We start from the raw sequence: 14,338 nt of genomic DNA on the forward strand, positions 1-14,338 counted from the left end.
GATATGCATTTACAGATTTTTATCTTCACAAATCTTCTACATCTTTTAGGCCAGGGTAACAAGGCAAAAATATACCCCTGTTCTGTATTGAAGCGTTTTTTCAACAGGTAATACCTATTAGAACAAATTGTAACTATGTCCTGCGTAGGATCTGGTGGCCATTTTAATTTTTAAACAATTTAGTGTCAAAACCGGCCTTTTTGAAGTTATACTTCTTTACGCACGAAGGTGAATTTTTACATTCCCTGGCGCATGCGCACACCGATACTATGTTGTTAATTGCTAAATCATCCAATTTATGTATGTATCAGCTCAACTAAGGTTTGAAAATAATATATTAGTGTTTTGTCTATGGATTTGTCTTCCTTGGGAGTAAGATAATAAGTATTTTAAACATTTTTATATTTATTACTTCACTTGATCTATTTGTCTCTGTCGTTTGTAATTACAATAATATATTAGTGTTTTGTCTTTGGATTTGTCTTCCTTGGGAGTAAGATAATAAGTATTTTAAACATTTTTATATTTAATACTTCACTTGATCTATTTGTCTCTGTCGTTTGTAATTACGTACCAGAAGCCGTAAAAACAAAACCCTGATGGGTTATTGGTAGAGCATTCGTCTACATAACGCGAAGGTCCCGGGTTCAAATCCTGACACGGACGATTGTTATCCTTTTTTTTTATTTTTGGTGTTGTTTTAATAAAAATTTTGAAAGTGGTAATATGAAAGTTAGGTTATTGATTAAATAAAATACAAATAAAATTTTAAGTATATTTATTTCGTTGAAATCATATAATAGAAGTATAACTTCTTACGTGCGTACAAAGTACACACATATTCTTTTTTTCCTTTTTTTTTTCAAATCAATGGAGAACATTAAACCTTATGGTTTTTTCAGTCCAAACATCCTAGTGAGCATGGGAAAAGCTTTAAAATTGCGTATTATAAAGGTTAATATACTCATTTATTGTTATTATAATTGCGAAAAAAGGGTGAAATTGCAAAAAAATGATTTCTCAATAACTATTGTAAAAATTGGTGTACAACTTTGAAATTTTTGTCAAATGAGGGTTCTTTGGTGCTTATATGCGACAAAAATTTCAAAGCGATTCATTAATTTGTTTAAATTTTATTCAAATTGTTTATCCTAGAGAGCTTTTTTTTTCAAAAACATAAGTCAGAAAAAAATGATGTTAGAACCATTCTACAGGTGTCAAATGAAAGATCATAAGCTAACTTTTCAAATTCGTTTAAAAAAAGTGATTAAAAAATGCATTTATTAGTAATAAATAATTATGCAAAATTATCGTCAATTTTTCCTTATAAATTTGTTGGATAACTTTTTTCAAAAAAATCTATTTTTTGCCGTGTTTAGGTGCACAACGACCAAGTAATGTTATGTATATAATAATTGATAAAAAATTGTAATAAATATAAATATATAATTTATTATATAAAAAGATAAAAAGTTTATAAGAAAAAATTGACGATGTTTTTGCATAATTATTTATTACTAATAAATGCATTTTTTATTCACTTTTTTTCAAACCAATTTGAAAAATTAGCTCATGCTCTTTCATTTGACACTTATAGAATAGTTCTAACGTAATTTTTTTCTGACTTTGTTATTGCAAAAAAAAGCTCTCTGGAATAAACAAGTTGAATAAAATTTAAAAAATCGAATGAATCGCTTTGAGATTTTTGTCACATATTAAGCACCAAAGAGCCCTCATTTGACAAAAATTTCAAAGCTGTACACTAATTTTTACAAAAGTTATTGCGAATTTTTTTTTGCAATTTCACCCTTTTTTCGCAATTATAATAACAATAAATGAGTATATCAAACTTTATAATACGCCATTTTAAAGCTTTTCCCATGCTCTCGAAGATGTTTGTACTGAAAAAACCAAAGGTTTCACTGTTTTCCATTGATTTGAAAAAAAAAGAAAAGAAAGGTCGTTTTTTTGACACTAAATTGTTTATAAATAAAAATGACCGTCAGCACCTACGCAGGAAATAGATACAATTTGTTCTTATAGGTATTACCTGTCGAAAAACCGCTTTAGTGTCCTGGCTGTTGAAGTGTCATGGAAAAAAACCTTATTACCCTGGACTATTTACATTTTTCTTGCATTCATTCTTCATTAGCAGAAATCATCTATTTTTCGATATATTTGCTGAGTTCGTTGTATCTCATTACGTCTAAAGATTAATAGATCAAAATAGAAGCTGTTCAGTTTTATAAACCGATTTTTATTTTCCGAACAACATAATTGACAACCGGTCATTAAAGCTTACCAGTATACGAGCTGGCTTTCAATACAGAATATTCGGTGTGTTATTAGCCATTGTAGGGAAATTTGCTAGAAAATAATAAAGTGGTGGTGTATCCGCAACGTAACTGCTTGATGAGTAAAAGGACAAAATAAACGTTCCCTAAATGACCGGATTCGTTATTGCTCGTATGAACTGCAGGAATGGTGAAGTGAATTTACTGCATTATTAGCGTTAATTATGTGCTATTAAAGTTTAATCAAGCCAAAGGGATAGTAATTCCAGCATTAAATGTAGGTATATAATAGTTATTCCTGGAATTGGGGTTGGTAACTATTTTATGTCTGTTTGCACAGCACATAGATGTACATTTATTGAGAACCTCTTTTTAATTGATGACCATACCGTTATTGTTTATGTGTTTCATCATTAATTCAATAGTAGATCAAAATGTCCCAGGTATGTCTCTGCTATCCCACTTATTCGAGAAATTTTGGTTTTTACGTTTAAATAATTACACTTTTATAAAAAAATAACTTTTTATAATAAAACTTTTTCATTATTTATAGGACCCAATATAAAATTACAAACTCATATAAATCAAAGAAATAATTATTTAAAATGTTATATACAGTGCTAGTCAAAAGTCTAGCAAAGCCTGCTAGTCTAAATTAGTATATTAACTTTTAATTACTAACTCCATCACTTGTTCTAGTGATGGAGTTTAAATATCTAGGCATCACACTATCTACCTATCTTCTAACAGAAGTGGAAGATCAAGTGAATAGAACAAACAGAGCCGCAGGTTGCCTGAATGACACAATATGGAGAAATAAAAATATCGGAAAAGAAATGAAAGGCAGAATTTACAAAACAGTCATCAGACCAATAATGACATACGCGGCAAAAACACGACCCGACACAGAGAGGACAAAAAGATTGCTCGAAACAGCGGAGATGAAAACCCTTCGAAAAATCGATGGTAAGACTCTATGGGACAGAGCTGGAAGTACAGATATACGACGGAGATGCAAGGTGGATAACATTAATAACTGGGTAAGAAACAGAAGAATAGAATGGAATGACCACATAAGCCGAATGACAACAAATAGGGTAGTCAGGACAGCGAGAGACGGTTCCCCAATAGGAAGACGATCAGTGGGAAGACCACGAAAACGATGGAACGACAACTTACTAGAGGCACATTGAAAAAACAGACAGTTATGTCTATACAAAAAGAAGAAGAAGAAGAATTATTTTTATTAAAAAAATTAAAAAGATACGTACAGCCGGGTTCGAACTTGGAACCTCTCGATCTTCAGTCTAATGCTCTACCACTGAGCCACCATCAATTTGTTGATATCGATTTGTTAACGTACTTTAAAATTGAATCTAATAAATGTCATTGCATTAGTCACATGTTTAAAATAGTTTGAAATTCAAAAAATCGATTTATCTATATATTGCATTGTTAGCTAGTTCGGAGATATTCTGAAAATTTCAGGTGCCTAGATAGTCTAGAAGTATTTTTAAAATGGATTACAAAATTTGCGGACATAGTGACATAGTTACAAAGACCAAGCCAAGTATATAAAAACGTTTTAATAATACAACCTTGCGGAGCTGTTGCCGATAGAAGTAAATGATCATGAATTCGGGGATGCTAGGTTAACCCTTCCATCATGGGATTTATCTAGTATTATTACAGAAAGGAAATTATATTCTGTGCAAACAATTATCAGTGATAGTACAGGCTAGCTTAGAAGTGGGGCACATACCAAGAGCATGCAGGCTCATAAGAACACCTGTTCGAACAGAATCTGTCAAAACTGGACAGTAAAAAGCCATGTCTGGGAGGCCGATAAATCTGATGCCATTTGTACTGAATAAACTAGAAAAACTGCTTGATATGCACATTATAGAAGCTTTATTAGTTGAAAATCCGACACCTCAGGGACAACATGCATAAAGATCAAGATTCTCGACAGATTGGGCACTGTATAATATCTTAGAGATGGAGTGCATTCTGGAAAACCAGAGTTCTGGGAGCATTCACATTCACAACGAAGATTCAACGTTACATACAACATTACTGGTTGATACAGTTTCAGTACACGTAGTCATAGCCGATTAGCCACAGGCTATTAAAAAAAGTAAACCGAGCATTTTATAAAGATATGTGTGGGTTTCCTACAGGATGGGATTAGTTAATACTGGAAACACTCGTATTTGTTCACCATTTTTTTATTGTTCGTCTATTACATTTATTAATGATACTACAGTTAGAGCTTCACGATATGTTTCCTGAGGTATCCTCTAACTCATCAATTTTCATGAGAATCAATGGAGGTTCAACGAAATCCAAGGTGAAAACATTCGATGACTGCACTTTCAGAAATATAAAAAATAATTTTAAAGCAATGGTGGATTTCACCCCTAAAATGCAAAGAGCGCAAATCGGCATTATGTCACCTTTGTTCCTTAAGGTATCCTGTAACCACTCACCAATTTTCAAAATAATCTATTGAGGTTCAACGAAATCAGAGGTAATAGCTCAAATCCACCTTTAGTGACTGCACTATGTATATTTTAAGAGCTTTGTTTAATAAAGATAGTGATAAATGAACAAAGAATAGTTTTTTTTTATTAATTTAATGTCTTTTGAATTATGTCAAGGATTATTATATTTAATAATCCTGTTTTTATGTCGATATTTTATCGATATCGTATCGAAATCAATAGCAATACGATATTTTTATAAGAAAGTATTGCCGATATCGATACTCGATACGATACTTGGCATAACCAATACAATACTCAATACTTAAAAAGTATCTATATTGTATCGTATCGTGAAGCTCTAAGTACAGTGGAACCCCGATAAGTCGGCCCCGATAACCCGGAAGTCCGACTAACCCGGACCGATTTTCATCAGACAAACATTCAACAATAAAAATGTATGTAATATAATATTTGAGAGATAATGGGTATTTGTATAATTTGAACTATACACTAGTAAAAATGACTCATGGCACACGGCGGCAGAACAACGTTCATTGTCTCGGATTATCGGAAACAACAGGCACCTGTTATTCCTTTATTTATTTCAAACTGTCTTAGCATTGTTTAAAAAAAGACTAAAAGACTATTTAAAAAATTCTTTTTAATTAAACAATGGGCTTAGTCTCCACTGTTCTTAAATAACATAACATCGTTCCGATTGTGACCGTATTGTGTGTAGTACACTCGTATTTCAATTATAACGAAGTTTATCTGTAAGTATACCGTATTTTATTAATCGAGTAAGTATTAAGTAAGTATACCGTATTTTTGATAACCCGGATCGGCCGTGGTCCCGATAAATCGAGTTATCGAGGTTCCACTGTACTTAGTTGATGACAGTACCCGTTGTATTCTACCTAAGGTGTCACTCTCAGGCAAGCCCTAAATACAATTAATTTATACCCAATCTATTCGCGTCCTCTTATTTATTACATCGTGTTTGTATATACTTTCTTTTTCATTACTGTGTCCAGTTTAATGATATCCAGTTTAATGTCCAGTTTTCATTACTGTGTCCAGTTTAATGTATAATGTATGTTATTGCTTACCTACCAGAAAACCACTATGTCATCAAATGCACACCGTTGTGCCCTAATTTTGCAAGTAAACAAGTGATCATATTATGTTTTCCATATTATGTTTACCAATCTGTAAGTAAATATCGTAGTTGATTATTTCGTATTTTAAAGGATTTGTAAAACCAAGATTTTGTAAAAACTATTCGTGAGCTATTTATCTCTCTACAATACCTAAATTACTTCGTCCACATAGCGAGACTCTGGAACGGGGACTCTGGAAGTATTGGTAGTAGGAGGAATGGTTATCCAATGCGATGGGCAGACCAAATGAAAACTGATAGGAAAATCTCTACCAGAAGCCTATAACATAATAACGGTAGTTGGTCGTTTAGTTGGGGTAGCTAATTCAGGAACACACTATTTTACACGTAACACGATATCTTTTACCGGATAGCATCGCTTTAATTTCGGGTATCAAATTCTAATTAATATTGCCAGATTATTTCGTGTGCCTTTATACAGGTTGTCCAGAAACTCTACCGACAAATCAAGACAGGAGATTCTTCAGATAATTTTAAGGCAAATGAACCAAATTCACCTAGTCGGAAAATCCTTCCTAAGGGAGCTAGAGCTCTTTGAAGATGGCCTCTTGCAATTAGTTTTTCTTAAATACCTCCATAACGCTTTTAGTTAAAAAAACGAAAATTGGTACGCATATTTATCTTCCATAGATAAATCGATTCCATCCATTGCGAATTTCTAGTATCGGTCATAGGCGTCCGTTTTGTGAAGGGCGACGGTTATTTTATCGCATAACTATTTTGGCTTTAAATTTTAAACATTTTTGAATATGGATTATTAAATTGTGAGGTATTCTAGTACTAAAAGGTACTCTTGGTTAAGGTCGGTAGGACACACCGTTTTCTAAAATAATCGATTTGAAAATTCTTCGTTTCTTAAATTTGAAAAAAAAAATGAAAAAAGTTAAAAAAAAACGGTGTATTTACCAATTTAAAGCAAGAGTAACTGTTAGTACTAGAATACCTCATAATTTAATAATCTAGTGTCAAAAATTCTTAAAAATTAAAGACAAAAAGTTATGCAGTAAAATAACCGTTGACCTACCCAAAAACGGACGCATATGACCGTTACTAGAAATTCGCAATTAACGAAGTCGATTCATCTCTAGAATATAAATAAACGTACCAGTTTTCGTTTTTTAAATAATTTTTTTTTAATTTTTTTTTGAAATTCAAAAAACGAAAAATTTTCAAATCGAATTTTCTAGAGAACGGTGTATCCTATCGACTTAAAGCAAGAGTACCTTTTAGTACTAGAATATCTCACAATTTAATAATCCAGGGTCAAAAATTCTTAAAAATTAAAGACAAAAAAAGTTATGCGATAAAAACGCATTTCAAAACGTTGCCCTACCCAAAACGGACTATGACCAGTACCAGAAATTCGCAATGGATGGAATCGCTTTATCTCTGGAAGATAAATATGCGTACCAATTTTGGTTTTTCTAAATAAAAGCGTTCTGGAGGTATTTAAGAAAAACTAATTACCAGACGACATTTTCAAATAGCTCTAGCTCCCTTGGGAAGCATTTTCGGATTAGGTGAATTGGGTTAAATTCTCTTAAAATTATCTGAGGAATCTCCTGTTTTCCATTCTCTCAGGTTGCGCAGCCACGATATTCTGCGTATCAATATGCTTCTTTTTCCTTGAATCTTTTCCTGCATAATGAGTTGGAGCAACTTGTATCTCTCTCCACGTGTAATATGTCCGAGATATTCCAATTTTCTGGTTTTGATTGTATTTAAGACTTCTATTTCTTTATTCATCTTTCTAAGAACCTCTTTGTTTGTGACGTGTTCTGTCCATGATATTTTTAGAATTCTTCTATATACCCACATCTCGAATGATTCCAGTTTTTTCATTGATGCCGCATTCAAGCTCCAAATTTCCATTCCGTAAAACAGAGTCGAGAAAACGTAGCACCTAGTCAACCTTACTCTTAGCTCTAACCTTAGATCTCTTGTGCAGAGCACTTTTCTCATTTTGTTAAAATTCGCTCTAGCCTTTCCTATTCTAATTTTAATCTCCTGGAAGTAATCATTTGTGGAGTTGATCATTGTTCCAAGATATGCATATTGGTCTACTCGTTCGACGTTGGTTCCGTTTATGCGGAGATTCTCGTTATTTCTTTGAGTTTTAGATATTCTCATATATTTTGTCTTCTTGATGTTCATTGTTAGACTGTATTCTTAGCTATATGTCGCTATTCTCTTAACTAGTCTCTGAAGTTATTCAATATTTTCGGCTAAGACGACAGTGTCATCCGCATTTCTAATGTTGTTAGTGGGAACTCCGTTCACCTTTATTCCAGCTGTTTCACCCTCAAGAGCTTGTTTTAGGATCTCTTCCGAGTAGGCATTAAAGAGAACTGGCGAGAATACGCATCCCTGTCTCACCCCACGTCTAATTTCAATTTCCTCAGACAACTGTTCGTTAACACGTACTTTTGCTCGCTGCTTATAGTATAAATTAGGTATGATCCTGAGGTCATTGTAGTCTATCTTCTTTAATTTCAGGACATTCATTAATTGGTACTTTATGCAACGGCGTAACCAGGTTGGCCCTAGGGGGGGGGTTACAACTACTGGAAGATCTCTAGCGGGTATGGTGTTAAGCGTATAGAGCTCAAAGTAGATCCCAATGGGGAGGTTATAACCCCCAAAACCCCTTCTGGTTACGCCTATGACTTTATGGAAAGCTTTATTATAGTCAATAAAACACATATATATCTTGATTGACGTCTAGGCACCTTTGTATTAGGATATTAAGTGAAAAAAGAGCTTCACGCGTTCCTAGGCCTTTTCGAAACCCAAATTGTGTATCATTACTATATATGTCCAGTCTATGATATATTCGGTTATGGATGACTTTCAGTAGCAACGTCAGCACGTGGGACATCAAGCTGATGATGCGGTAATCGCCGCATTCTCTTGCGTTTTTCTTTTTGGGGAGACAAAGATCGACTTAACCATTCTTTGGGTAATACGCCTGAGCTATAAATTTGGTTCAACAGTATAACTAGAACATCAATGTGCTGTTCATCTATAATTTTTATCAATTCGATAGGAAGCATATCAGGCCCAGGGCTTTTTCCGTTCTTCATTGTTTTTAATGCGTGTGCTAGTTCTTCTTTTGTGATATCTGGACCTATTTCTTCTGAAATAAGTTCTATGTTTTCCAGGTCTCCTCTTTCATCTTCGAACAGTTCATCTATGTATTCTGTGTCTATCCAGAAGTGCACCAGTGAGATTTTGTTTTCTTAGCCCTGCCGTTTCTTTTACTTTCTTGTGTATATTAAATAGATCGTATCTTTTTTGAAGGTCCTCGATCTCTTTGCATTTCTCTTCAAAGTGTTTTTCTTTTGCCTGCTTTATCATCAAGATTATATGTACAGTGAAGATTCACTGTACATCAAGTGACTGAAGATTCTCAGAAGCCCCAAAGTAGTCTCTATGTTAGTGTGAGAATGCCAAAAAGATCAGAAAACAGATCGGATGAAATAACATTGCCAGACTGATATGGGTGCTAGGCCATTAAGGCATACACGGCGATGAAAGAGCTCATTTTAGTCACTGTCTTCGGCCAGAAAAAAGCTTAAATCCGAACACAACATAACTCTCACGGGTTAAGTATACAGTATACCCGATAAATTACATGGTAAAACGCAAATTAGACAGACATTAACTGAAGTTAAGGCTGAAATACTGCGGGAAGCTGAGAAACAGAGAAATCGAAGCAGGCGAGTTTATTGCAGATGAACCATAATACCATAGGCTGTATAAAAAGCAAAGATATTCGCCAATGTGGTTGTGGATACGATAAAAAAAATAAACACATATTGCAACAACGATGGTTAGCACAGTAATTTACGTCTATTCTGACTCCCAATAGACCAAAGAATAACTGTAATTGAAAGGATGAACCAGAAATTTCAACAACAATGGTTAACAACATATAAAAACTTATAACTTTCAATATTTATGCTTAGGTATTTTTATTTGTTCGTGTATTTCGTTTTTCTCTGTATGCAAAATCTTTTTGCCGTCTATTGCCCTAATTCTATTTACTTTTATCTGATTATCTTGCTTTTCAGTCCCGTTTTTAATAATTGAGTTATATAAAGTAAAGGTAACTTGAAGTCATCTAAAAATAATTCAATATGAGCGTAATTGCATAAAAATTTTAATAGAACTTTTTATCTTCTTAAAAAGATTCAAACTTTTTCCGAAGCGAAATTTAAAAATAAGGCAACAGGACGGTTTTGTTTCATCTTGGGAGAATACGTGATTTGTTATTTTTCTTTTAATCGAAAAGTGAAATGTTCTTGCAAATATAATAATATGTTTAGAATATATTACTTATGGTAGGGTAAATGTACCCCTACCATATGTGGACTCTTAATACAGGGGCGTGCATTGGAGGCAGTCCGTAAAAAAATTATCCTTAGAAAAACTCTAAAAGATCAGATTAAGACAAGGTAACTTAAGTACATACCCCCTCTGTGGCTCAGTGGTAAGAGCGCCTACCTTTGGATCGAAAGGTCCGAATGTTCGTGAGTTCGAATCTCACCAGGGTCAGGAATTTTTCGTTTATTATAAATTAATAGATGAAAATAGTTTCTGTCCTTGTGGGATCGGTACTCACCGGAGGGACCGCAGACGTTCGGATACAATTAGCGTCTCTTTGCAAAGACAATGACGTCGACTTTGCAAAGTAACAAGACACTTACTCAACACACACACTACACATGACACTAGGTATCTAACTGCAAAAATTCACCGTACCTACCATGTCAATGGCCATTAGTTGTCGAGGCATTAGCTAAATAAAAAAAAATTAAGTACATGAAGAACAGAGCTAAAATCTGACGATTTGAGCGGGGCGTAAGGAAATGGGTGAGTCACAAAGTTTAAAAAAAGCGAATATTTCGCGAAATTTAAATCAAATCGAAAAACTGAAAAATTGGTGTTCAATATTTTTCAAAAATCTATCAAATGATACCTAACACGACCTCCTGCCGAAGGGGGTGTGGGTAACTTTAAAATTTTAAATAGGAACCTCGCGATATTTCACGAAATGAACATCAGATCGAAAAACTGAAAAATACGTGTTAAATATTTTTCAAAACTCTATCGAATGACACCAAACACGACCCCCAAGGAGGTGGGGTGAGGGGTTACTTTATTAAAATCTTAAATAGGAACCCCCTTTTTTATTGCAGATTGGGATTCCTTACTTAAGAATAAGTAACTTTTATTCGCGATATTTTTTCTAATTATGGATAGATGATGCTATAATCGGAAAAAACTATTTTTGGAAATAGAAAATTAAATTAAAAAGTGGAAAATTCCCCCTAATCTTAAATTTAACTTAACTTTTTTTAGTTTTATAACCTAATCTTCACAATCCAATAGGTCCCCATGACGCTTTAGTAACTGCAAATTTAGCATACCGGCCTTCCTTACTATTAATAAAGAGAGGAAAATATAAATACAAACAATTAAAAAATAATATTACAATAGTTACAATATTGTAACATTACCAAATGATTTTGTATAGGTACTTGTAGTCCGTCTTGTAGACCGTCAGATAAATAATTATGTAGAATTATAAATAATTATTATGCAAGAATTATACAAAAACAGACGATACAGAACACACACACGCCCCGCTGCATTTGCCCTTCATTGAAAGTTTCTTTATTAAAATGTATTTTTTTTGCTTTATTGTTTTCATGTTCAGATTGCTGCTTAACCATTAAGTACCATAGCCGAACTAATATTTATTCCATAACAAGCAGGATTTAGACCCAATAAAAAATTTAAATCACAAGTTGTCAGTCTGTCTCAGTTCATTGAAGATGGTTTCGAGAGAACGCAGGTTAGTGAAGTAGCCTTGGTCGACTTAACTTCAGCTTATGACAAAGTATAACACAATATCCATGTACATAAATTGTATCAGATTATAAGAAGCCTTATTTTTACAGACATGGTTCGCATCCTTTTGCAAAACCGTAGGTTCTATCTAGAGTTTCAGGGCAAGTCGCTAGAGACCTCAAAAAATAATGGGCTACCGCAAGGAAGCGTCCTGTCTCCAATACTTTTTAACATCTATACCAACGACTAACCGTTAAAGTCAAGAAGCATCTTATCAGCTAATGATCTGACATTGCCAATGTACAGGCGAAAGACTGATGGACCGTAGAACAATGCCTTATCGTCGTGCTTGGTAAATTTACAAAATACTATCAAGAAAACCACTTAAAACCCAACCCAACTAAAATCCAGGTATCAGCTTTACATCTAAGAACTAGAGAAGCCCAAAGAAAACATGAGTTTCATGGGAGGGAGGAGGGAGTAGAACTAGAACACAGTTTCTAACCCATATACCTGGAAGTTGCCCTAGACCGTCCTCTCACATACAAACTCACTGCACAAAAGCAAAGAATAAAGTAGCTGGCCCTAACAACACCATACGGAAGCTTACTGGAAGTAAATTGGGAACCAATTCGTCGGTGCTAAACTCCTCAGCGCTCGCCTTGTGTTACTCTGCAGCAAAATATGCTTGCCCGGTCTGACCAAAGTAGATACAGTATCAAAACGAGACGTGCAGAATAATTACGGGATGCTTAGGATTAACCATAATGGATAAGCTTCAATATTTAGTCAGTATAGCCCCTCTGAGCATTATAAGTACTACTAGACCAGGGCGCATCGGTAAAAATATTAGTACATTTGAACGTTGAGAGGTGACTCAAATTTTTTTGCAGAAATGGCTTGAAAATAACTCAAATAATAATATTTGAGTTATCCTCCCTCTCAAAAAGGTCCGGAACATTGTATAAATAATCAAAATGTCAAAAAATGAAGGAAAAGTTCGATTTTTTTCTTCGTTTTTCGATTATAACTTTAAAAGTACATATTTATTTCCGAGAAAAGTTGTACTGACATAAAAGTTGCAAAATTAAATTTACTATAAGATAGAATTAGTTATAAATTTAAAAAATAGTTACCTTGTTGCAAAATAGCAATAATTGCGAAAAAACCATACAAAAACAAGAATTCGCATTTTACGTTTCTCAACCATTTATGCTACACTTTGGACCTTCATATTTCACCCAGAAAAACTTTAGATACAGTAAAACAGTATTGTAAATTTCATTAAGATCGGTTCAATAGAATTTACAAAATAAATTTTGCAATCCAGCTTTCGCAAAAAAATTAATTTTTTCAAAATGTTACAGGACTGAAAATAAAGCAGATAGTAATATATGGAATTTTTTTTGCGTCTAGAAGTGTACTGTACCTTTCATTTGCAATTTGCAAAATTAAAATCGATTAACTATCACGACGTCAGGAATTTTTTTAATAAACATTAATTATTGGTGCTACGCGCAGGACAGCGGATAGTTTGCTCCGATTGGGCATTCCAATGACCTTTGATAATGATTGATACATTTTAATTTTTATTACATTTCGATATAAATAAATAAATTTGTTTATTGCAAAATAAAAACACATACTCTATCCTTTGAAATAACACTTTTTTTAGCAAAAACTTTCTTTGTTCAAATATTTTAACTTAAAGAATAAAATTTTATTATTTTTAAACATATGCAATTGTTTAAACAATATTTCACAAAAAATAATAAAATTAGTTTGATTTTTGTGGAATTAAAATATTAAAATAAAACAAAATATAGAGTAAGAAAATAATATATTAGATAAAAATTGGAAGAAATTTTGGTGGAAATCAACTTGTGTCAATCGAAGACCGCTCTCCTGTGCGTAGCACCAAAAATTAATGTTTATTTAAAAAATTTCCTGACGCCGTGGTAATTAATCGATTTTAATTTTGCAAATTGCAAATGAAAGATGCAGTACACTTCTATAAGCAAAAAAAATCAACTTGCTACCTGCTTCATTTTCAGTCCTGCAACATTTTAAAAAAATGAATTTTTTTTGCGAAAGCTGGATTGCAAAATTTATTTTGTAAAATCTATTAATCCGATCTTAATGAAATTTACAGTGTTGTTTTACTATATCATAAAGTTTTTCTCGGTAAAATATGAAGGTCCTAAGTGTAGCATAAATGGTTGAAAAACGTAAAATGCGAATACTTGTTTTTGTATGTTTTTTTTCGCAATTATTGCTATTTTGCAACAAGGGTGACTATTTTTTAAATTTTTGACCAATTCTTTATTGTAAGAAATTTAATTACGCAACTTTTATGTTAGTACAACTTTTCTCAGACATGAATAGTTTTAAAGTTATAATCAAAAAACCAATAACAAAATCGAATTTTTGCTTCATATTTTGACATTTTGATTATTTAAACAATGTTCCGGACCATTTTGAGTGGGATCCGGACCATTTTGAGTGGGAGGATAACTCAAATA

This window comes from Diabrotica virgifera, chromosome 7 (genome assembly GCF_917563875.1).
Source record: "Diabrotica virgifera virgifera chromosome 7, PGI_DIABVI_V3a".
NCBI lineage: Eukaryota > Metazoa > Arthropoda > Insecta > Coleoptera > Chrysomelidae > Diabrotica > Diabrotica virgifera.